Source organism: Nylanderia fulva, unplaced genomic scaffold (genome assembly GCF_048542155.1).
Source record: "Nylanderia fulva isolate GAGA-0341 unplaced genomic scaffold, ASM4854215v1 Scaffold223, whole genome shotgun sequence".
Taxonomy (NCBI): Eukaryota; Metazoa; Arthropoda; class Insecta; order Hymenoptera; family Formicidae; genus Nylanderia; species Nylanderia fulva.
Window position 1 is genome coordinate 36857 of NW_028190288.1, and position 11988 is coordinate 48844.

At 36.5% G+C, this 11988-nt stretch overlaps 1 long non-coding RNA gene across 1 annotated transcript; it reads left to right on the plus strand.

Moving 5' to 3' along the window:
• Positions 1-414: 414 nt before the first annotated feature.
• Positions 415-1041, plus strand: LOC146723169 (uncharacterized). Its single transcript, XR_014924710.1, has 2 exons — positions 415-713; positions 789-1041. It is a non-coding gene; the product is annotated as an uncharacterized LOC146723169 (long non-coding RNA).
• Positions 1042-11988: the final 10947 nt, after the last annotated feature.

The window sequence follows — 11988 nt, forward strand, 5'->3', positions numbered from 1 at the left end:
CAGAAAAAAGTTTCGTACTTTAATATTCCGTATATTAATAATGTATCGAAGAGAATTGAGGACATTACACGTGATTTGGATGTCATTCCATCCTATACAGCAATTAACAGTCTCCGTAAATTCATTAAAGTACACAAGGATAAGTTACCAAGGGAACTCCATAACAATGTAGTTTATAAAATTGATTGTATGGATTGTGATGCGTCGTACGTAGGGCAGACGGGTAGATTGTTGAAAACTAGGATGAAAGAACATCGCAACAACATAAAAAGAAACGCGTCACAATTATCAGTCATATCGGAACATAGATTATTGAACCATGAATTTAATTGGGAGGATGTAAAAGTCTTAGACAAGGAGCCTTTTTTAGGTAAACGTTTGATATCCGAAATGATCCGCATAAAACGGCAGAGGAATAGTTTAAATTTACATAGCGACACTGATAAATTAAACGAGAATTTTGATCTGTTAATAGAAAAATTTACCAAAATCTAGCTTTGTGATTATACATAGCCGGGTTTTTTTATTAGACCTTTGACATGAGTGCCGATAAGTTTTAGTTGTTTTTATTTTTATTTTCATATTTTATTTTTATATTTTTATATTTGTTTTTTGCGTATATATGTATCGACTGTGTCGAGGTAGAATACCGCACAGTCGTTAGAGTGATGTGTCACGTGTAGCATCGTCTTCTCTCTGTTTTTACTGTCGGGGTGAGTGTACTTCCCGGTTTTTAATTTTTAATTTTTGTGGATTTTTCTACGTTTAATCTATACTATGTTGATTAGTGTTGGTAAGGGAGTCACTGCTCTGCTTCCTTCCTGACGATGGTCACCGTTAGGGAGACGCTCCGACGGCCGGACGGTTTGAATAGGGAGGAGAATGATATTTAATTTATTTGCGGATTGTATGTATATGAGTTTTATAATTTTCTGTTTGTACCGATTATCTTTTATTTTTGTTTCTTTGTATTTTGCAGCTACTGAAGAAGACCCGAAGTGGGTCGAAACGTTTAGAATTTAATAAATGAGTTTGATTTGAGATCTCATTTTAATTTATTAATTTTGTGCATGTCGTCCGCACAGGCTCCGATTGCCGTTGAGATTTTATTTTTATTGTAACACAATAATTCGAGCCGAGATTAACTGTTTTTATAGATATATTAAAATGAAAGTTAGTTGTTTCATCTCGAAATAAGTAGCTCCTTGTCTGTGTATTGTAGGAATCGAGAATTTATCGTCTTAAGTCCGTTTTTATTTCAAGTTGTTTTGACATATTGTTATTTCTCGTGTTGACGAATCGGTCGTGGCCGAAATTTATTGTGACTTGCGGGTCTATTGTCTCGAGCCCGTATTTGTCTTGAGACAGTTTATGTACTCTTGTTTTGCCATGCGATGGATTAGATATGCGAATTTGAACACTCGATGTGTCGCTTCCTGATTGGCTCACGCGGGGCTTGACGATGATATAAAGCGTTTCTCCCGAGGTTCCGGGAGAAGAGCACCGAATTTCGCGAAGCCGTAGAGTACGTGGAACTGCGGATAAGTTATCTGAATATACCTATATTAAACCATTTCTCGTAATACATTATTATTCTATCCGAAATAAGACACAATCCGTGATTCCTACATAATTTTGGGGGCTCAGCCGGGATGGAACTGTGAGAGACAGTAACAAGCTGCAGTAATACCGAGTGCGATAGCGTTGCCTGAGAGTGCTGAGTGCATTGGAGCGAAGGACAAGTTTGACTTTGAGTAAGTCGACGAGACGTAATGAGTCCTACGAAGAGTTCCTCTGGTTTAACGGTCCTGGTGCTTAAGGAGAAGCTGAGGACCTTGGGGCTAAGTACGACCGGAGCAAAAAACGAATTAATTAGCCGATTATTGGAAGCGGATCCTGTGGGTGATTGGCTCGGCGAGCGAGAAAACAATGTGCAGAATAATATGTTGCACAGCGAAGAACAAGATGCATCCGTGGCATCCGCAGCATCCGGTGTGAGCGAGACGGAGATGACCCGGCGGGAGCTGGACATGCTCAGGAGAGAGAGAGAACTCCTAGGGCGAGAGCTCGCGTTGGCGCGGCGAGAGGCTGATCATCTTCGGGCAGGAGAGAGAGAGCGAGAGACCGAGCGTGGCCGAGAAGGTGAGAGATGGACGGAGACGATGGGAGCGACGGTGCGAGTCGGCATAACAGCGATTGCTGAATTGTTAGCACATTTTGACGGGGCCACCGACTCCTGGAGCGTCTGGGAGAAGCAGGTGCGTCTCCTCGCGACTACCTATGGGTTGCGAGATAATATGATTAAAATACTAATAGGCTCACGCCTCAAAGGAAAAGCGGCCGAATGGTTTCGTTCAAAACCGGAGCACATCGAGATGTCGGCAGACGATCTTTTGGCAGAAATGAAGGACATGTTCGACCACCGCCCGAATAAAGTAGCACGCAGAAAAGAATTTGAGGGACGAATCTGGAGGAAAGACGAGGCTTTCAGCGCGTACCTCCACGATAAAATAATTCTGGCGAATAAGGTGCCAGTCGAAGAAGGCGATCTCGTTGATTACGTCATCGACGGAATAGCGGATATAAATTTGCAAAACCAAGCGCGGATCCAGGGATTTGAGACGACGGCATCCTTGTTGCGGGCATTTGAGAGGGTGACCTTTCGGCCGAAGGGTCAAAAAGATGGTACGGCAACCCCGATGGGACAACCTGGCGGTGACGCGAGATCTCAGGGAGGAGCGAGGCAGCGGAGAGGCGACGGCGAGGCGCAGAAACCACGACGATGTTATAATTGCGGCGGACAAAATCACATCAGTGCGAATTGCCCGACAAAAGAAAGTGGAGTGAAGTGTTTTCGGTGCGGCGAGCGCGGGCACGTAGCGGCGAAGTGCACTGGAAAAACGAGCACTAAAGATAGTTGTGCGGTGAGCGAGTTCCGCGATAGAAAATATTATAAAGACGTGCGCATCGTTGATTGCGATATCCGAGCGATGATAGATACCGGTAGCGATATGTGCTTAATGCGTGCGGATTGCTATAGTCGATTGAACGTTCCGTTAAAAGAGAATAAAATCTATTTCCGTGGTATAGGATCGAACGGTAATGAGACGTTAGGCGAGTTCGAGGCCGACGTTCGTATAGATGATAACGTGTATTCAATGAAAATATGGGTAGTTTCCGATGAGCTCATGCGATATGATTTAATTATTGGAGCCGATTTTCTAAGAACTGTAGAGATTTTAATAAAGAATGAAATATTAGTTTTGAGGCCAAATTCGGATCAGGGATTGTCAAAGATACCTGAAGTGTTACAGATCGACTATGAGTATGAAGCGAATAAATTTGACATTGCGCACCATGACGATAAAAATAGAGATACATTAGAAAATATGATACCAAATTATACGCCGAATAAAATACGCGATATAGATGTAAAAATGCGATTAATTCTTAAGGACGATGAACCTGTGTATCAGCGAGCGCGGAGATGTTCCGAACAGGAGAAGCCGATAATAAAAACACAGATAGGCGAGTGGATGTGTAAGGGTGTGGTGCGGCCGTCGGCGATAAAAACGGACGCGGTCACAAGATTTCCTGAGCCGAGGAACGTGAGGCAGGTTCAGAGTTTTCTAGGATTATCAGGTTATTTCCGTAGATTTATTAGCAGTTACAAACTCGAGGAGCTCGCAGTCATTAAAGCTTTAAAAAAATTTCGCGTGTATCTGATAGGCATTCCTTTTAAGATATTGACAGATTGTAAAGCGTTTAGTCTCACTATGAGCAAAAAAGATTTATGTGTGCGCGTGGCGAGGTGGGCTCTGCAATTGGAAGAATTTAATTATACGATTGAGCACCGCCCCGGGAAAGCGATGGCGCATGTTGACGCTAAGTCGAAATCCGTTGCCTGTGTGTATGTGGAATGAGTGCGAAGATAATATAATAACGCGAATTCGGAAAGCTCAATGCGAAGACGTTCGTTTGCGAGAAATTATTGAGCTGGTGGAGGCGAAAAAGACTGATAACTTTGTAATGCGAGCAGGAATTTTATATAAATTAACTAGCGATGAAGAGCGAATGGTGATTCCCCGACCGATGCACACGCAAATTATCCGGTACGTACACGAAAAAGGTCATATGCCAGCGGGTAAAACTGAGCGTATAGTCGCGAAAGATTATTGGATTCCGGACTTAAAAGCGAAAGTCGAAAAAGTTGTTCGAAATTGCGTGTTGTGTATCCTAGCCGAAAGGAAGTATGGTAAGAAGGAAGGATTGTTGCATCCCATCGAGAAGGGAGAGACTCCTTTGGACACGTTTCATCTTGATCACCTGGGACCGCTCCCTTCGACGCGGAAACAGTATCGATATATACTGGCGGTAATAGACGCGTTTACAAAGTTCGTATGGCTTTATCCTGTTAAGACGGCGAACACAGCGGAGGTGTTGGCGTGCTTAACAAAACAGTCGCATGTTTTTGGAAATCCGAGAAGACTAATTTCGGACCGCGGGTCCGCATTCACCTCCAACGATTTTCAGGAATATTGCAAGGCGGAGGGAATACAACATGTCCTTACCACAACGGGAATGCCCAGAGCCAACGGGCAAGTCGAACGGGTCAACCGGACGTTAATTCCGCTGTTGACAAAGCTGTCTGCCCCCCCGACCAGAAGAGTGGCATAAATATTTAGATACAGTGCAGAAATATTTGAATGCCACGCAACATAGGAGCATTGGAACGACGCCCTTCAGGTTACTGTTCGGGACAGATATTAAGATGAAAGACGACGTCTCCATCCGAGAATTGGTGGAGAAAGAGCTAATTTCTATATTCGAAGAAAACCGTGATGAAATAAGGAGTCAAGCCAAGGAAATTATTCGACAGACACAGCAGGAGAATCGCCGAGGATTCAACAAGCGAAGGAAGCCGGCTATGCCTTACGTAGTGGGCGACCGGGTGGCTATCAAAAGAACGCAGGCTAACCCTGGGTTAAAGTTTGCGCACAAGTATTTGGGCCCGTATCGAGTTAAAAGGATATTGCGAAATGACCGCTACATCGTCGAGAAGGTGGGCGTACATGAAGGGCCTTATGAGACATCCACTGCAGCTGAATACATGAAGCGTTGGATAAATGAAGAAGATGAAATAACGACCGATGACGAGGTTTCCGAGGAGAATATCTGAGGACAGATATTAACGCAGGATGGCCGAATGTAGGAATCGAGAATTTATCGTCTTAAGTCCGTTTTTATTTCAAGTTGTTTTGACATATTGTTATTTCTCGTGTTGACGAATCGGTCGTGGCCGAAATTTATTGTGACTTGCGGGTCTATTGTCTCGAGCCCGTATTTGTCTTGAGACAGTTTTTGTACTCTTGTTTTGCCATGCGATGGATTAGATATGCGAATTTGAACACTCGATGTGTCGCTTCCTGATTGGCTCACGCGGGGCTTGACGATGATATAAAGCGTTTCTCCCGAGGTTCCGGGAGAAGAGCACCGAATTTCGCGAAGCCGTAGAGTACGTGGAACTGCGGATAAGTTATCTGAATATACCTATATTAAACCATTTCTCGTAATACATTATTATTCTATCCGAAATAAGACACAATCCGTGATTCCTACAGTATTATTTATAAAATAAGAGCATGCAAAGCTATATACAAGTATGCCGACATGCAGACACTCTTAGCATCTTTGTCTGTTTATTAAAACTTGTTTATAAGGCTATTTAATCACGTGCGAATATATCGTTCGTTGCAACCGCGTGCTCAATCTCGAATCATTTCATATACTGCATTTTTCATGTCCAAGACCTCTTTTTATGAACAAGCATACACGTGCCACGCAGATATGTAAATCAATGCCGCGCTTCTCACTCGCGGATTTTTATAAAAGCTCTTTTTAAACCGGCTACAGAGATATTCCACCAATATTTTTAACCAAATAAATCGGAATCTATTTTTAATTGCTCAATCTTAACATTAAACGTACCAAAACTCGCGAATATATTAAAAAATGTTATTAAATTTAGAAAAATAAAAATATAAATGTAAAATTAATAATAAATTAAAAATAATAATTAAAAATAAAGCGATAAAAATTAAATAAATCCTTTTATCGCTTGGTAAAAATCCTTGATTTCTATTTTTATTTTCATCTAATTGTAAGTCAAAGATGTGTGTTTGAGCATTTGGGCAATTATCACGTTATTTGGAAAATTCGACACTAAAATGGGACTGTTTCTCTTCAATTTCACGTGTTTGTATTAAATACAAACGCGCTTCTGATATACGAAAATAATGCAGAATTTTTTTTCGCGAACATATTTAAAATACTTCATAATTTTGTAATTCGACGAATGCTTCGAAAAAATATTTTATTTTTATTTTCAATATAAATTGTACTATATTTTCTAAAATTTCGTTCTATATAAATATCCCTGTTTTGCATAAATAGAGAATACGGAAGATATTCCTTCCAATTAGCAATTGTAATTGCAATTTCTTATTTATGCAGGGTATTTCCAAATTACTGAATATTCTTTTTAATGAAAAAATTCTCTGGTTAATTTGGGCAAATTTTTGTTTAACAAAAATGTAAAAGTATATCTATATTTTTCGAGTTGAGATTCAAAAAGGGCTTTTTATTAACTAAACTTTATAAAGTTAAAAAATAACAAAATTATATTTTTCAATCAATTTCGGAAATTTAATTCAATAAGATTTTCAGTTGACGTTTAGTTCCAAAGATACTTATATGATGAAAAAATGTAAAAATTTGTAGAAACTGATCTTTTTCGAATTATCGCTGACAAATCGACTTTAAAGCCAGAGAGAATCTGCTATTAAAAAAACATATTCAATAATTTATAATATTTATATATATATATATATATAAAATAAAATTATTATCCATGATATTTTGTACATTATTGCAGCATATAGAAGAGAATAATTTTCCAGATAGTTTATAGCGTGCGAATAAAATGTTTTATTACTGCGAAACTGCATTGTGCCGCTTTTCAGAAACATGCTTCTCTTGATTGAAGAATTAACCGAAAAATAACATAGATAGTTTCGAAAGTGAGCAAAACCTGCGCGTTTCAACCGTGTCCCGTTGTATATAATACCAATAAGAGAAAGTGATTAAGGTCCTCCCTTTCGCTATAAAAAACACGTAACCGTCCGAAATAGAATTATCATATTTTAGGTAATAACAGATTTATTAGAAAATACCAGGGTTGAGTAAGTTAATGATTTTTTTAAACTAAGTTAAGTTAAAGTTAGTTGCTTACAAAATTATAAAAGTTTTATGAACAAAAAATTAACTCAGTTAAATTAGAATTTTGTTTGCTAATTCTTTTAATATATATAATAACAAAAAACAAAGAAATTTTGATCTCATATAAAAAAATATATTTTTTGGTAATTACAACTGATGACAAATTAACATAAAAATTAATAATACTTTAATTTAAAAATAATACATTTATAATTTACACAAAAAAACAATATTATTATATTTATTTTAATATAATATAATTGAAGAAACTCATTATTAATTCTTTCAAATAAGTATAGAAATAAATAAGAAATATATATCGGCTCTCAATATTATTAATAATAATAACACATGAATTTTTAAATCGGCCAATAGAGCCCAAACGCGAAAAATTAATTCCTCGGAACTATATCTCTTGGTTTAAAATTACTAAGTTCCATATATAAATTAATCTCGAACTCGCATAACACTTGCACTTGGAGAATAATAGGCGAGAAAAATATAGGTCCGAAAAGGTCGCTGAAGCAGGAATCGAACGCGCGTCTTTCACTTTCCGGGCGACTGCTCTTACCAATAAAAATATAATGTAAAAAAATTAATTGACAAACTCGAAAATATAAAATAAAAAATAATAATTAATAAAATAAAATAAAACAAAATAATTAAAAAATTTGTTATATGGCAAAGATATTATTTTATTAAAATTCTTCTGTTAAAATAATGTCTATGAAGATTTTAGCAACGATACGATGACATTAATTCTTGAAAACAAAGAGCATTTTTTTCTGCATAAAAATATAATACATGGATTTCAAATCTTGCATTTTTCACGATATTATCCTTCGTATTCCTTTATATTATATAACTTATTATATTTAAGGATTTATTTAAAGATTTATTCATTCTATAAAGGTATATTATTTAAAAAATATATATTTTAATAATCCATTAAATTATTATGCATATAAGACATGAGAAATTTCCGTTCATTAAATTCGAAATTTTACTAAAGAAAGATTGGAGGTTTTTAATTTATACAATTTTCACAACTCTTATTTCAATTATTATTCTACCCATCGAAAGTTTTTGAGAGCAGGGCCGCCATGTTATTTTTCTGAGTCATTAACAAATTGGTACTCTGGAATTACGAGCAATTATTTTTCATTGTACGGGCTAGTATGAATTTCAAATCAAATCTCTATAAACGACTATTATATTTTGTGCACTAAGAATAACATAGAATCAAATTGTAATCAGTTTTACTTATATGTATGTATATTCAATGTGAACTTGCACCTTGAATAAAATATCACAGTTACTTTTCATGGTAATATATTATTACTAAATTTAGATAATATACACTTTACGTATGTTCACTTTGAACTGGCACCTTGAATAACATATCAGTTACTTTTCGTGATAATTTATTATTAGATCGTTTAAATTTTTGAGTACCTTCTTTTGAACATGGCCTGACCTTTTCATTTTTATGATTTTTTAGGATATCACTTACTTTTTAAAGTACAGATATATAGAGCAGCTTTTCTAGTAATTCAAGTATTACAAATATATGTATTTTCGATTCTTATTCACATAACTTTGTATAAGTAACAATTTATGCAATACAGTTCAAAATAATTGAAATATATGGTATATATGTACATATATAAAATATATAATTATATTATAGTATACATATATATTTTATTTAATCATATATGTAAATGTTTGTATAATTGCTTTTAACGATACATTGCACATTTATTTCAATTGCACCAGAATGAATTTATATTCTTGTATGAATATTGAAAATAAAGAATGGGCCCCTCCATCGCCCATTCTCGTGAGAACGCAACCATATATTTTCTTCGTCTCTCCGATTTTAACACGACATACATATTTCTGTCTGATAATTTTTTTCTTGATGATACTTTTTGAAATGTCATGAGGCCTAGGTCAAATTAGAAACTTAATGCACTCGTTTTAATGCAGCGCTTACAGCAGCTTTTATAAAGCGCCAGAGCAGCCGATATTTTATTTTGGCGCTTACGGCAACTTTTATACAGCGCTAGAACAGTTGATGTTTTAATGTAGCGTTTACGGCAGCCTTTATACAGCGCCATTATTTAATCTGTTTTAAGAACAATATGTATGCCCCTTGTGCTCTTTTGGGCCATTTTTTCTTGAATACTTCCATATCATTAGAGTAATACCATTCCGATTTTGTGTCAGCTCTCAAAGTGACCACGATTCATTTCTTTCACCTTCGTGAAATATAGCGCTTATTAGCTTGTACTTTTTTTTATTAATCGTGATATTACTCGTCGGCACGGCGGTCATTCGATTGTTGATAATTTTTTTAGAAGCACCGTTTATAAAAGTATATAATTGAGCTGTATTACTACGACGGATAAAGTTGATTCGATTACGGTTTTCTTTTTCAACACGGTGCCCTTACATTCGTTACAATTGCCGTTTATCGTTTCCCATTTAGAAAATTCTACATTAATCAAACTTTGTAGAGTGACACCTTTTTTCCTTTTTAATGTCGAATGTATAGGTAATATTAACAAACTACTGCTTTCCAGCTTAGTTACATTGTAATTACATTTGACATTCGAGCAACATGTTACGTGCTTTAATTCGAGTTTTAATACATCATTGATGTCGGAATACGTCGACATTAGAGCCGTAAAAAATTCCGAAACATCTTGTTGTGTTCGTTCTTCGAAGCGTTTTACAGATCTTCTAACCGCTTGAATGTTGCAATATTTACGTTCACCATACGCGCAGATAGCATCAATCAATGCATTCGATGCTTTATTTTTCAGTATTTGTTGCCTAATACGTACGCAATGAAACGCACATTGTAATATTACATTAGCGTAACACGAAACAGCATCGTTATTGCAAAGGCCATATATTTTCCACGTAACTATACTTTCTGGTTCCTCACAATCATAATTCTGCATATCATCAATGATATTAGGGATATCCCATCGACGATCGTACATTTTCACAACCTTTTTCTCGGACGGATTGATTTGTGGCAGTTCAGATTTGAATATAGATCTCAGTCGATTATATTCTACAATGGCTCTCGAGTTGCTTTAACTGATGCTGGATTGAAATTTATCAAATGTAGGCCTTCCAATTTACTTACTCGTGACAAACCTACATAGGCTTGACCATCACTGAATACAGTCGTTCCTAAATCCATCATTGCATTGTTACATGTATTATAAATAATTCGACATTCTTTAATTTGTCTCTCAAAATTTTCAAGACCATGTCTGACAATTGCGTATATTTGGTGTAGATTCATGACTAACGGTAGTTGAAACATTCTATGGATTGTCAAGCCATCGATATTGAATGCTGCGATACCCCGTGGGAGCAGAGATATGGCAGTCGTTTTTCTACAATTTATTCTGATCCAATGGTTTAATCGTTTTCAATTAGAAAACTTTTCCCTGTACTCACCCTCGCCTACTTACGTACATCTGTCGCAGAATCTGATTCCTTATCTTGAAAACTGGATACATCCATCAAAGACTCTTTTCTGGTTTTTGTTCAATTGCGACATCATTTGCGAAAATCAAAGGGTAGTCAATGATTACAAAATTTCAAGGTTTTAATCGCGTCGTCAGCTGCTATGGGATTACAATCAGTTCATCGTAATCGGATTTGTAGTCTGCTTGTGTTCAGAATCATTTTCCGCTTCTCGATTAATTCACAACGTTCTAAAAGCTTCGTATTTTTCGAGCATTTCGTGATTTATTTAATTGCCGCGTTTAAAAAGACTATGAAGTATATAAGGCCCATCCGGTAAGTTCTCGAAGGTACCTTTGAGTGCACCTCAAATCTCTCCATGGTTTGAAAGAAGCAGCGAGTTAAAGTATGTTTCGGGCTCAGTTTTAATTAAATCGAAAGGGGTAAATAAATAACCATTTTTCGGTTTGTTAAACATAAACCCGAGGACCAGTTTGAACACTTGACTTCGTCATTATTGACATGGTTTCGTAATTTCCCAGAATCTGCAAAAATCGTTACAAGTTCAATGATTCAATTCATGAGGCTATTTGGATAGTAATCTTGTGAGTGACGACACAGTAAACTATGTAGAATTTCTTCGAGAGTTAAATTTAAGATAAATGTTTTTTTAACTTGTCTATTCCTAACCTCATTACATCGATCATTTGACCATCGGTATCAATTATACGTACCGTAAACAGGGTTACCTATAGGTATCCGCAGCAGCTTTAAAGCACGATCTCTGTTAATTAATGAACAGCATTGCAAAATTACACCGTTCATGCCAGGAATGATTAGAATCTATCACTCAAAGTTGTATTGCATTTTCGACTGTGTCGTGTTGTATTTTGTTAAATTGAGTTTAAAAAACTATGATTTCTCAATAACCTCGTATGTCCATATTTTCCCTCCCAGGCTTAATGTAGAAGGATTATAATCATTTATAAACCTTTCAGGACTCCTGCGAGGGAAGAGCGCAATCTGCCGTACTGCGTAAATTTTTCTTACCAGAACTATCGAAGTGTAACGTCTCTAAAAAGAAATCTAAGTAATGGCAGAGGAATCGAACCGACACTTTCTGAAAATTGCTCTCGTTTTTTTAGTAAGATGCAATGACGAGATTATGTTATTACAGTCTGATCAGTATAGCATATGTACAACGTTGGCCGAAACAAT